This window comes from Lycorma delicatula, chromosome 7 (assembly GCF_047948215.1).
Source record: "Lycorma delicatula isolate Av1 chromosome 7, ASM4794821v1, whole genome shotgun sequence".
In the NCBI taxonomy this organism is placed as follows: domain Eukaryota; kingdom Metazoa; phylum Arthropoda; class Insecta; order Hemiptera; family Fulgoridae; genus Lycorma; species Lycorma delicatula.
The window spans coordinates 54,813,523-54,828,884 of NC_134461.1; the positions used below are offsets into that span (position 1 = coordinate 54,813,523).

The 15,362-nt window shown below is 27.2% G+C and overlaps 1 long non-coding RNA gene across 1 annotated transcript in view; it reads right to left on the bottom strand.

The window, feature by feature from the left end:
* Positions 1 to 1,288: 1,288 nt before the first annotated feature.
* The window catches only part of LOC142328213 (uncharacterized), a 39,693-nt gene continuing 25,619 nt past the window's right edge, over positions 1,289 to 15,362 (bottom strand). The window contains exons 2-3 of the long non-coding RNA XR_012757230.1: positions 5,034 to 5,177; positions 1,289 to 1,415 (exon numbers count right to left, since the gene is read on the bottom strand). This is a non-coding gene — a long non-coding RNA (uncharacterized LOC142328213). The remainder of the gene's footprint in view (positions 1,416 to 5,033; positions 5,178 to 15,362) is intronic.

Consider the following 15,362-nt stretch of genomic DNA (forward strand, 5'->3'; position numbering starts at 1 on the left):
ACCATCTTCTGCCAAAGAATTTCTATGCACTCTAAAAGAAAGAAAATAATTATGTTCAGGAACAAAAATTCTTCTCAAGTGTAGACAATTTTTGTAATTCTAGTACCCAATACTTAGAGTTACGGAGAACCAGTTTTGATAGTTAGTAAGTTTCAGTGGATAAATTTACCAACTGAAATTGCCTGGTCAGATTTAGAAAAGAGCACAAGTTGTTAATGAAATTATGAAAAATTCCATAAATATTCATGACCTATCTGATGGAACGTACATTGTTGAACCAGGTAATTCAAAACCAAAGGGTAGGTTGTGGTTCAAGTTACGAAAAAGTACCAGATACTATTGAAGAGAAGTGGAAAGCAATTTTTAACGTGTTTCAAAAGACTGATATTTCATGTTGCAATATTTCTAACATGGTTAAGTTCTGGGACATCTGCTCCAGTTGAAAGAGTTTTTTTCCCTTACGAGGAATATTTGGTTTGCAGAAAGGAATAGTTACTTTCAGTAACTATTGTTAAACATCTGCTGAATGTTAAAATTAATTCAGAACTTTCTTGTTGTGGATTTTATGATATAATTAAAACGTATAATTATAATAACGTTTAATGTTTTAATAAATTGTTAAGACTTTTAAGTAATTTCAAAAGTATGTCCTGGGTCGCACCCCAAAAAATATGGTAAACCTAGTTAAAATATTCCTTAGTATATCTTTTATACATTATCAGTTGCACCAAAAAAAATAGCATAGTATAAAAATACTATGTTACATACTTGTAAAAAAAATACTATGTTAACTTTTTTTTAACATTTAAAATGTGAACTATAAAACGGCTTGGGACAAAAATTAATATAAATATTTCCTTTTATATAAAAACATTATTATTTATAGAAAAAAATATAAAAAGTGTAAATTACATGAAAACTAGCAACAAAAAGCTATCTCCCAAGCTACAAGTATCTAATTATATGACAATTATAATTAATTTCAATCTTGTTTCACAAAAGTCAACCTACCCCTCTAAACAACTATATTTCATTTCTAGCTGAAGATACTCTTTGGAGCACTGTAATGAAATAGTATCCAATATGTGATCGTATATTATTATCAGAAACTGGATTAATTATTTTTTTTGGAATATTCAATTACATTAACCAAAATAAATACTTAGATGTGATCTGACTGACTATTTATTGAAATTCTTACAATAACAAACTGAAAACCTTTCTGTAGTCATTCTCATTAGTTATGATTAATATTAAAAATAACTTTTCATCAACTGTAGACCAAACTGTTTATTCACCCTTTTCTATGTTTTATTAATATTTTATCATCTCTATTGTAATTACTCTTAATGAATTTCTCTGCACTGTAAATGAGATTATTCAGATTGTAAAAAGATCATAAACACTGCTAACCTCTTCATTTCATAAGACCAGAACAAACAAAAAATAAAATATTAATCACTCACTATGAGCAGAAGAAAAAGAATGAAAGAAATGAAATAATTATACTAAAGAATAATAAATAAATGAATTACATTAAATGTTAACGATCAACATGAATAAATCAATGAGAGGAAATAGAAATATTGAGTTGAATGATTTAACTGAAAGTGTAATAATAAACTAAGATTAACTTTTAAACAAGTAATAAGCATGCAAGTACAATAGAAAGTAGAATTAAACTGAATAAGTAGAATAGATAAAAATAAGGAGCTAGAATGTTACTAAACAATTGACTATTAACATCACTTCCCTTGATTGCATGGATTATGTTCAGGTTGGATATTATTCAATAATTCAAGAACTATATGTAGCACTTTCTATCAACAAACTCTGATCATTTATGTAGTAATTAGAAAAAATGAAATAGTGGGCAAAGTTTAAACCATTTTATACCAGTTTTAAATACAAATTAAATGTAAATCCAAATAATTTTGAAATGGAAATATAAATTCACAAAATTTGGATTTATGTACATCTCAAAACTTTACATAATTTTTGACTTGACCAACAAGCTACTTACTGATTTAAATCTGTTTCATTTTATACCATTATTTACCATACTTCATCTTTCCACCTTAATCTTGGTTTTTATCAAGAAACAAGTTTCTTCCAACTGGTTTAATTTTTTTTAAATTCACAAATGTAATCCTCTTTTACTACTTATAATATTTAATAAACCTTTATTTTAATATTTTTTTGTAGTCTAATAAATGTCATTCTGTATTTATAATACTCAAAACATTTTTTATCCAAAGTAGACTACATTATGATTTAAAAACTGGCAGATAGTATTATGCAAATTTTGTTCTATCCTAAAAACTATTACAGTTAAAGGGAAGATTAGTTGTATTCTCAAACCTTGTTTTAAAGTAACTGTTATAAAAATTGAGTAGAAGAATCTTGTCAATGTTACAACTACTATTTAACACATCAGTAGTAATGAAGATCTGTTCTGATTGGACTAAGACTAAAGTTACACAATAAAAATCAATTAATTTTTTCATAAAGAATATAAACCACTAAAGAATATTGAAATCACTAATGGATTACCAGGAAAAAATACAGTTCAGCAGAAATAATTTCTCAATTTCCCACTGCTGCTTGTGGAGCACTAATAGTACAAAGGGTGTAGTTAGTACCCAATTTTTGTAGCAGATCTCTTGCTGTTTCAGTTACAACCATGACGTGGAGTGATGAGCATTGTGCTTTCGTTTTTGAAACATATTTTAATCCCATGAACCCTCAATATTATTAAGAACCCTCAATAATTTAAACGCTGCAATCCACCAACAAATCACAGTAATACCATTGCAAATGTCAAGAAAAGCAATGCAGAATTTCAGGGAGACGCTAAAGACCTGTACAGATACTGAAAGTCAGCATATAAATGACATGATTTTTAAAAATTAAAAAAAAAGGTATGTGAAAATAAAAAGCAAACATTGTTCTTTCAGAATATATTTCATTTTTTTATAGTTTTGTAGTTATGTCTATTTTGTTTACTTTTCAAATCAAGGAGTTATTTCTACCAGACACTATATTTATATAATAATAGAAGTAAATTCTTTCCATAATTTATTTACTAACAACTACTAATCAATCACAAGTATGTTGTAAATTTATGAATAAATTAGATGTAAGATTATATTTAGTTTATATATTATTTTTGTATGTCTTAATTTTTATATTAAAAATCTTCTGGTAACTCAGAACCATTTAAATTAAATCCAATCCTTGGGAAAAAGGAAATTCTTCAATTAAGTATATTGTAATTAAAAAAAAAGGTTTAATCTTTTTATCAATTCCTTTATTATCACAATATTAATATCATCTGATTTTTTTTAATGAAATTTACCCTACATTAAGTGGCTTATACTGAAATAATACAGATATTTCCACAAATCTATCTACCAGAAAATAGTAGTTGATACATAATAGATTACAAAGGAACAATGCAAAATATTGTTTTCAATTTTCATCATCCCTATTCCTTACCACAGATTTAATTGCTATTTTCTGTAGTTAGAAATTCTTTTAAAATTTTTTTGGTTGATCATCTGTAAACAGTATTGAATAATACACATGAAAGATTACCTATCCTTGACAAGGTTATCTTATAAAATTCATCACCAAGCCTAGATTTAAATCTTGCAGCAAAGATATTTGAGATTATTTTGAAAAACTAATTTATGTCTGTCTTTGCAGGACAGCCAATCTAACAACTAACTAACTAACCAAACAACTTAATATTAGATATCTACGAGTATTAACATTGTAATACATACTAAAACTTTATTAAATAACTTATTAAAATAATTTATTAATTTATTTTATTTGTATATATGAGGGTTAGTCAAACATAAACTGGACTTTGATTTTCACAGCTCACTACTGAAAATAGTGGGCTGGCACAGAGGGATATTGGTGATGGAGATATAAGAGAGGATGGATGCTACAGCTGCCGTGGTATTCATGTCTCTGTCTGGTCAGCAGCATCATGACAAAATAAGAAGTTCCATTGCTTTTTGTACAACATATTATCGTGAAGTTTCTCACAACTGAGGGCATTAAACCCTCTGAAATTTTGATAAGACTGCATAAGCGGTTTGTAAATATGACATCACATGCCCAAATGATTGCGATAGTATATTTAAAAGAGGATGTGAAGCTATAGAAAATTAACATCACAATAGGCATTGAAGGACAAGCATAACTGATGACAACAGTTGATCAACCTCATGCAAGGTGATTGGTTAACCTTATGGATTATGAAATTACTTTGAAGGTGGGTATCAGTCAGGAAATGCCCATTCTATTATCACAAACCAAAGTCTGTGTTCTGCAAAGTTTGTGTGAGGTAGATTCGAAGACTTTTGAATCAAAAACAGGTCCAATGAACATTTACCAAAGGCTCCTGAATTGATGTCAATAAGAGGAAGATAATTCTTTACACTGAATAATTACTTCTGATAAGACATGGGTCTATCAATAAACTCCTGAATTAAAATCTGAGTATAGAGTGGTAGGAATGAAGAGGCTTGACTTGTAAAGGCAAAAATGCATCTGTCACCTGGAGAAGTCTTTGTAAACATCCTTTGGGTGGAAAGGTATATTGCTCTTAAATTTTTTCATGAACATCACACTATAATCCTGCATACTACTGCCAGCTCTCACAAAAGTGAAAGCCACTTCCAATAAGAAAAGGTGCTGTTAGTCAGTCAGAGATGTGATTTTCCTTCAGACAATTCCAGGCCTCACAGCCAGTAGTCACATAAACTACATAAAATTTACTTGGGAGGTTCTCCCATTCACAGTCCATACTTATCCCACTGAAATTTTGTTTTTGTTTCGGTTACTAAAGGAGGAATCGATTCCAGAACAACAATGAACTAAAGGAGTTCACGTTGGATTGACGTTGAATTCACGTTAATTGGATTTGACATGTCCTCAAACTTTTTATGAAGGCCCTTGTATAATCTTTTAAACATAATAATAATTTTATTTTTAAAAATTAAAATTTTATGACCTACTTTATCTTATAGGCAAATTCATTTGATTCCAGTTTATCTTCATCTAAGTAATTTTCCATGACCCTTTTTATTTTAAAACTTTAAGATGGAACAAATCTGCATCAAGTTCTTACACAGTAAACCAATTTCCTTCTTTTTGGTACCCTGTAAAGATGTTTTAATTATATAATTATTATATCTCATAATCTTTTATTTTAAAAATATATATTTGACAGTAAACACAAATAAAATTAGCATGCATGCACACATACATGCATGAAATAAAATAATCAAATCTTCAAAAATTTAACATGACTGAGAGACACACAATCTTGAAAAGTGAATTTACAACTGTTAACGACAGGAAACATAAATCTGAAATTTTTTTAGTGTTTAATGACAATCAGTCACTATTTATGCTATGATGATAAGGAAAAACTATTGTAAAATTTATAACCACATTCAAAAGGATCAATAGGGTAAAATATCACATATCTAGTTGTATTTTACATCTGCAAACATAGAAACATATTTTATTATACCTACACTAACTTGTTTATCATTACCGAGAATATTGTATATTACTACGTGAATTTATTCATGGTTAGTAAATATTTGGTTTAAAAACAATTTTAAATGACTTAGGTCAGTTATGGTATGTGTTTATCAGTGTTTTACATTAACAAGGTAATCACTTCCTAAGTCTTTCCATGATATCAAGTCACATTTGACAAAATAAGAGCTTAACTTAGTTATGAATACAATATTTTTATTATTAAAAAATACTCTTAAATTGGCACTTAAAATTGTTTAAATTAATAGAAATAGAACGTACCCCTTCCACATCCATTCCCACAATACTAAAAAAGTATAAGAAAAAAAATTAAATAAATAATAATAATGACAAAGGAATAGAGTTAGCTCAGCAAAGAAGGATTAGATATTGAATAAAGTTTAAAAATATATTTGACTTTAGTAACAGAGCTTCTCATATGCAACCTTTAAATCTAACAAAACAAAAATCAGGGATAACCATTTTTTAGATTTCTTTTATTAATGTAATACAGCACAATGTATGACCACCACAATACAGAACACTATTTCAGTTCCACCCCTATCAATAAAATCATTTAAGGCTAAGATTATGTTGTGCAGTTACATTATTTATTATGTTACACTATATATATATATATATATATATATACATTATTAAAATTTATACTTTTAACAAAACAATCTGCATAAAATTAAACATATTTTAATTATATCAAAATTATGTACACTTAAGTCTTCTATCTACTATCTTCTATTTTTATCCAAGATTAAAGCAGCATATTACTGATTAAAGATTTTGCATCAACCACCACAAAAAACTTTTTTTTTCTGTTTAGCCTTCGGATGCACCTTTACCTATTACTTCAGAGGATGAATGAGGATGATATGTATGAGTGTTAGTGTAGTCTTGTACAGTCTCAGGTCGACCATTTCTGAGATGTATGGTTAACTGAAACCCAACCACCAAAGAACACTGGTATTCACAATCTAATCTGTATAAACGTACCTGCCTTTACTAGGACTTCAACCTTAGAACTCTTGACTTCTAAATCAGTTGATTTGCGAAGAAGTGTTCACCACTAGACCAACCCAGTGGGTTTCACTTCAAATACATGCTGGAACAAAATTGCTTTTTCTCAAGCTATATTAGACCTCTTAGGGAAAAATACTAAGTTTCTTTAGGAATGAAATGCTTTGTTTAAATTTAATTACAAGTGAAAATGATCAACTTATAAACAAACTGTCTGATCACGCCCCAGTAATGAATTGAAATTATCATAAAAAAAGTAAAATGAAATTACTTAAAGCTACAGATATTACAACAGATTACTGCATGTTAATGAAATATAATGGACTAATGATGAATGTAGTAGTATCAATATAAAATTTAATATTAAAAATTAAAAAAATATTTTTTAAAATTATAAGTTATGAAATTTAATTCATGATGTTATCTTTTTTCAGGATGTTAACAGTTGTCCGCTAGCACTTCTGCTAGCTCCGCCACTGTGTACTCTTCCGCCATGTCTACCACCCCGGTGCCTTCCACCGCCATGTCTACCACCACCGTGCCTTCCACCGCCATGTCTACCACCACCGTGCCTTCCACCACCATGCCTCCCACCACCATGTCCACCACCCCCATGTCTTCCAGCACCATGCCTCCCACCCCCATGTCTTCCACCACCATGCCTCCCACCTCCATGTCTACCACCTCCTTGTCTACCTCCACCATGCCTACCACCCCCTTGTCTACCTCCACCATGTCTACCACCCCCTTGCCTACCACCACCATGTCTACCACCCCCTTGTCTACCTCCACCATGTCTACCACCCCCTTGTCTACCTCCACCATGTCTACCACCCCCTTGCTTACCACCACCATGTCTACCTCCACCATGTCTACCACCACCATGTCTCCCGCCCCCTTGTCTACCACCACCATGTCTACCTCCCCCTTGCCTACCACCACCACCATGTCTACCTCCCCCTTGCCTACCACCACCATGTCTACCTCCCCCTTGCCTACCACCACCATGTCTACCTCCCCCTTGCCTACCACCACCATGTCTACCTCCCCCTTGCCCGCCACCACCATGTTTACCACCCCCATGTGGCTGTGTTCCTACAGTGGTAAGAAATATTATTTTATTTTTCTTAATTAAAAACAGTTACTTATAAATATGTCTAAACTGTTCATAAGTAATGGACTTGACCATAGATTGTTATAAAAACTAAATGAAATATGAATTTATTTTGTAATTTTTACTAACATTTCTGTTTCAATTTCATCCTTTATAACAGAACAAGTTTTCATATAGTTTTACATAGCAATAACTTTCATCATATAGTTTAAATTAAAACTTGACCAATTGTTTAAATTAAATTTAAGACATTATTAGTTTTTAATCTAAAGACCTTGGGGTTTAATTGTTTTAATTAAGTAAGGAATGAAAATAATATAGAAATATAAAAAGTTATATAACTTAACCATTAAAATAAAAATTTAAACATAAAGATTAAAATCTATAACACAGGGGTCAGAAGGTAAACCTTACAATATTCTGGATATAGTAATTGATAAAAATGTGTAAAAATATATACTTAATTTTAAAAGTTATAAATAATGCATTGAACATAAATAAATAATAAATAAGAAAATAATTTTTTTAAAAAATAATAATAATTTAATTGATTTCTGCTTATATAATGTGGTTACACTAATGCTATTAAAGCATCACACATTAAATGTTGTGGTAATTACTTCACACAGTATTATTAAATAACATGTTAAGAAACAGAATTTGATTAAAAAAAAAAGAATGAGCAATGTTTTAAGATGATGCTTTGTTTTTAAGTTTTCCTTAATACATAGGGTAGTAAATAAACTATACTATATCTTAAGAATAAGGTATTAATACATTGAAAACACAACCTGTCTTTGGTCATGACAAAAGCACTAATTAAGTTTCTTTCTATGAGAGTAATGATGTTTCTTTTTATCCAGAACCTACAAACAACAGACTAAAGCTATTTGTAAGGCTGCTCTTCATTTCAATGAGCTTGGTAAACTAATTCAGTAAAAGGGAAATTTTTTCAATCCTCATTTTCTTTAGTAAATAGTAAAAATATTTATTTACAATTTTTATTTTTATTTACAATTTAAAACTTACATGATCATCCGTCAGACCTAAGTCTGTTGACAGATATACTAAAGAATTATAATTACATTATTAAGTGGTTAATGTAATAACCAATTTTTATTATAATACAGTATATAATAATAACAAAGTATGTTATGTTAGTAATATACCATAATAATTATATTATAATTTATAACTCTCAAGCAGTTTCATCAATGGCTTGTGTTAAATATAACCTTGCTGATAACCATACTTTTGGCACATTTCAGATAAACTTTGGTAAGCCTACCTCTAATCCTCACCTCATCTATTGACCATTTGGCAAAGCAAAATTAATTTTATTAATAGTGATGAAGTCACTGTAATTCAGAACTATAAGTCACAGGACAGATTAATAACATTCAGTTATTGCTTCAACGCTTCAACGACAATATTGTTTTTTTATTTATATACAAAAATTTAGAACGTATAGCTCAGAAATATAAAATTCAAATACTGTATTGCATTATTTCAAATTTACATCTTTATCATCAATATAATTATTAGTTATTGAAATCTTAAGATAATTAAATTCATTATAGTATTTATTAACAACTCTATTCCACCATCTAATTACATCGGTATAAAATTTCAATTATAATACAAATCTGTATTTTTAAATGGTAGAAGTAAGAAACCTGTTGTTATGCCTATATCAAACACATTTAATTATTACATCAGCATGTAGTATACAATCATGTACAACTTCTTAGGTACACTTTAGTAATTTACTTCAGTAAGTTTTAGTATTCAATATTATCTGTGTAAATATAGGCAGAGAATACTATTTAAATATAATGGAACTTAAAATAAGAGAACTAAGCATTTACAGCCATTAAGTACATTAAATTTTAAGAAAATGTGTAAAAACACATTAATTCTTATGATTTTATGTTTAGAAAGTATTTTTAGCAAAATATGAATATACGTATCATATAAAAAAAATAAAACAGTTTGTTTTTTTATGCAGAAAACATTTGTCGGTTTTTTAACCTCCTTAAGTACTGTTCATAGAAAAAAAAAATTAATTTTCTTTCCCATATTAATAAAAACAAAAAGGTATCTAACTTTTCTAAATTTTTAATATGTCTGTCATTTTATTTTCTTTAATAATCTCAATATTTTTTAAAAATGTAAGTGGTCAGTTTTGTTATTATCACTTTTAATACAACCAGACACCGGAAATGCAATCTCATATATATATATATATATATATTATATATATATATATATATATAATATATATATTAAAAACCAAAGGTAAAACTCAGCAATCCACCACAGTACAGAATCTTATAATATTTCTTACCTTATTATTACTTCTTTGTTTGTACATCAAAAGTGCTTTCCAAGATTTTCCCTCATCAGTTGATCAAAAATTAAAAACTTTAAAATTACACAGGAAGAAATTAAAATTATCATATACATAGGTAAATAGACAGTACTTACTATACTGCATTGTTGCCAGTACTGTTTGCAGTAGCTGGACACAGGCACGTATAGGAAATTAAAAAAAAAGGTTTAAAAAATTTGATGTTCTTACGAATGTTTAATTTTTAATATTTAATTTTTTACTGCATATTTGCCTATAAAAGCAATAATTTTAATTTCTTGTTGTATAATATTTTAGTGTCATTTTTAAAGTTTTTAATTTTTGATCAACTGATGATGAGGAAAAATCTTTGAAGCGCTTTTGATGTACAAATGAAGAAGTAATAATAAGATAAGAAATATTAATAGATTTTGTACTGGGGGGGGGGGGATTGCTAAGTTTTACTTTTGGTCTTTAATATAATTAGTTCAGAGGAAGATATCGGCAACAATTAGTTATGGACAATTAGTTAAAGGAAGAATTGATTTTACTAAATTAATATATATATATATATATATATATAATATTTATAATCAATAATAATACAACTTCATTGTGTGTACATTTTTAGAATAACAGAAACAAACAATAAATAATAACAATGCACTTTTATAATACAATCATTATTATCAGAAGAATATTAACGATAAAATAAGAAGTAACCATAAATCAAAATTATTTCTTGATGTTTATAGAACAAATGCATATGTAACGACGTTCTTAAGGTTATAATACCAACCACAGTAAAATAATTAATAACTGAATGTCATTCTTTTATAAATTCTTTGGATGAATAACTAAATTTCTTTAAAAATACTGATAAGACAAAAAATATTTATGTTAGTTAATAGTACTTATGTACTCATCTATTATATTTATCAAAAAAGTAAATATAATAAATTTCAAACATTAATAAACAAAAATATAATTAGATTTTGTTAAATGTAGAAAATCATATGTGTTTTAGGTTCGTCCAGCAACAATTCCAAAGCTTCCTCCAAAACAGAGTGTTTTTATTCAATCCATAAACAATATCTGTAATCCACCACCAAATGATTTATGTGCTTGTAAGAGCGCTATCGTGAGTTAAATTAATTTAATTAACTTTTTTTTAATGTAAATACTATAAAGTCAAATTTTCAAACATAGCACCATTGGTATATGAAATTAGTTATAATATAAAAATAAAACAAAAATCAACCACATCAACAATTTTTATTATGTCTCTAGTACTTTTGGTCATTTGACCATCCTCAGGAGAGAAAATTTTTTTTCTATTTAAAACATTAAAATATGTAAATTAAAAAATATTAAAATCACAACAATTCAGTTGTTAACAACTGAGATACTCTTCTGTAATGAATGTAATATAATGATGACCAGTTGTTATGATTTTAATATTTTATAATTTAAATATTTTAATTTTAATGCTTTAAATTAGAAAAAAAAATCTCTCCTAAGGATGGTCGAATGACTGAAAGTACTAGAGGCACAATGCAATTGTTGGTAAGGTTGAATTTTATTTTATTTTTTTATATTATAACTATAAAGTCAGTGTATATATAAGTTCACCTTGTACATAAAATCTAATAGTTTGAAAATAATTAATTTGTTACTTCAAATTGACTATTATAAAATTAACAGCTTTCTAATAAAAAACTTTTTGAATTATTCTATAACAAATATTACCTATTACAAATAAATATCTATATATCGGTAACAAACAGATTATCAGAAAATAAAATTTCTATAGACACACAGAAGTTAATCTTCATTTATAATGCCAGGCATATAATTTTTTCGTTATTGATTGTTTACTTTTTCTATGTACCAACAATTATGTTTTAACAGTAATAACTGTATCATTGTACTTTAACTGTGAAAGAAACAACACACGCACTTAATCACTTTCAATTAGCAACTACACTTAATTTTTATTTTTTTTGATAAAATTTTTTTAAGATTTTTAAAACACAACTCGAAAACTAAAATATTTGTTTTTGTAAAGTAATAAAAAAATGAAAAATCATAAAAGTAAGGTTTCTATGCCTATTATTCAACTGGTATTCTAAAAAAAAAATGGGTCAAAATCTCAAATGTAATGAAAAAAAATCTAGTTAAAGAAAAAGTACAGGACTTTTATAAAAGAACTGTATGATTCAGGTTCTATATATATTACAAAGTTCATTATATAGTTCAATAAAAACATTATTTTTCATTTTGTAGAGGAATTTCTTTGGATGATCCTGTGTAAGTTATTCACAAAAATTTGAAGCAGGCATTGTTTTAATAAAAAAATTACATTATTTGTGAAAATGATTAGAAATACTTTCCATTTTTTCACCATCATTGCTTAATTTCAGATTACTATATAATTTATTACATTCTACTTTCTTAATATTTCAAATCAGATTTCTTTCTGATATTCAAAATATTTTCAAGCAAAATTTTATGAAAATTAATTATTTAAACGTAAGTAAAAAAAATACACATTTCTGCGTTAACTTAAAATGCTAGTAATTATTTTTATCACTGCAGCAGGAAACAACAGTCGTTCCATTCTGTAAATCCTTCTCTCTTGGTGGTAGAAACCTTTTTATGCTTTTCTTTGTATTTATTTTTTTGGTTTTATGAAGAAGAGATTCTTTATTTTTGTGCTTCTAATGGAAAGGTTTTTTAACTGCAATGTTTATTTTTTTGCAACCTACCCAAATTTTAAATAAAATAATAAAAAATGTAAAATAAAATAACATTAAAAAAAGTTTTATATTAAAAACAAATAAATTACAATTCTTAATTTTTTTTAAATTTTGACAAGTTAGGAACACTTTAAGGTTATTATATTGTGTAATTTTTCACTGAAATTAAAAGTTAAAATTTAGATTTATTAAATTTATAATTTTGAGAATTATTTTTAATTTTTAATGAAATGTTTAAAGTTGATAATATTATTTTTTAGTTATTAAAAAATTTACTCGTATTTACAATGAAATAAAGTATTTGGTTTAAAACAACTATAAATCATAAATGAAATAACTATCAGAATTGATTTATGAATTTCCAGCAAAAAAAAAAAAAAAAAAAAAAAATATATATATGATTAACTTTAAAACCATACCAAAATGTTTTTGAAAACAGAAATAGGAGAAATAAAAAAAGTTAAATCAATTCAAATAGCTTGGTGAAGTAATAGATATAAAGAACCAGAAAAGAAAAGAAAGCTCTGAGAAAGAATAATAAAACTAAATAAACTAAAAACTTTAATAATAAAAACTTATTGTGAAATGCAAAATTAAGACACTATAACAAAGTGCTAAACCAGAAGATTTATATAGTAGTTTAAAAAGATTTAAAGAAGGTTTATATAATCTGAATGCATATATCTTTATAATAAAGGTTCAACAGAAAATTTAGAAAAGTTTGAAAGAAGCTTGCAAAAAATTTTCCCACATATAAAAACTGAAGAAGGTTGGAAAATACAACTCAATGAAAAAATATATGTACAAACTGGAAAATTATCTAATACAATTAAAAGAATAGATTCCAATTTACAGCCACCTTTGGAGAATGAATTATAATAGATTAACAAAAAAACCTACAACTACTTCGTAAAAAGTGAAACAAAAACAGTTTGAAGAAACCTCTAATCATTTAAAGGAAAAACAAATAACTGCAGAGGTATAAAAAATTGAGAAAAACAATCAAAAACATGAATGGATTCTGCAATAAATTCCCTCTAAAAAGGAAGAGCAACAAAATGAACACAAGAAAAAAGGGAAAAACATTCAGAAAGAATGAAAAAAAAATTTGGAAAACATTAAGAGAAAAAAAGAAAGCTAAGTAAAAGTTGGTATATGATCGTTTAGTACGCCAAAATCAAAAAGAAATAAAACATTTATCGTCAACATTCTGAAACCTGTTTCTACAATTATGGTAGACTTGAAAAATGAAGTTATAAGCAATTCTGGCAAAAGAATCATATTTTATGATAATTTATGAACCACTTTGACTCAAAACAGCAAGTAAATTTTGAAAAAGGTCTTCATCTTTGCCATATCAAGAATAGGCTTATTCAGCCTGTATCAGCGCCTATCTTTTATTTGGCTTCCTCGATCTTTCCTTCCGAGAGGATTATATTCAAAAGCTTTGACTGGTAAACATTCAGATTCCATTCACTTAAATGATCATACTAATTACTTCTATAATTCCTAATTGTGTCTAACAATGGCAGTCAAATATAATGAAGATGATATATATATCTTCATTATATTTTTTGTCTAGTCTGGTGTAACCTGCCACTACTCTTAAGATATCTCATTTCCACAACTTGAATCATAAATTTTTCTTTTTTCAATGTCACCCACATTTCACTCTTGTAAAGTAGGATTGTAACAGCTAATGTTTTATAAAATTTAGTTTAGTTTCACTTCTTGCCTTATTTTTAAGAGTGTTATATTTAGAGCAGACAGTTCTAAATTTATTCAATTTATGTAAAAAATTCTCATCCTTATAAAATGATACGTCACATCCTAAATACTTAAAATGCAAGATCTGCTCAAGAATAGTATTCTTTAGGAGTATCTTCATCCTAACTGGTAGTAGCTTACTCAAGAAAACCATTGTCTTAGATTTAAATGGCAATATTGTCATCTGAAAGTCCTTGCACATCTTTTGCAATTTATATAAACTCCTCTGTAGCTCACTGTCTGCTATTAATACTTTGTCATCAGCATAAAGTAAGGTATTTAAAGTATATCTGTCTAGCTGTACCCTATGGTTATACTTCCTCTTTTAAGATCTCATTTATGTATATGTTGAAATGCATGGGCGATAGAGAGCATCTCTGCTTTACACATTTGCTTGTTGTAAAACCTTTATTTTGAAAAAGTTCATTATAAATAAAAATTAGCTAATTATCATATAAGTTAATTATAATTAGTTAATATATAAAATAATTTAATCTATAAATTAAATTAGTTAATTATAAATTTCATTACCATAATTTTATACATTTTTTAGAGCTACATCTATGTTCCCATAATATAATGGGAACATCCCAATCCTCCTTTATTCAAATAAAGGAAGATTTTTATAATATTTTCTAAATTAAAAATGTATCATACATTGTTCTGGACATAATCCTAGGTACACAACAAAATCTCCTTGCTTTTTTTAACTATTATCCTTCACCATTAATTTTAAAAAATTAACTATAACCAAAAATAAAATTTTGAAAATTGT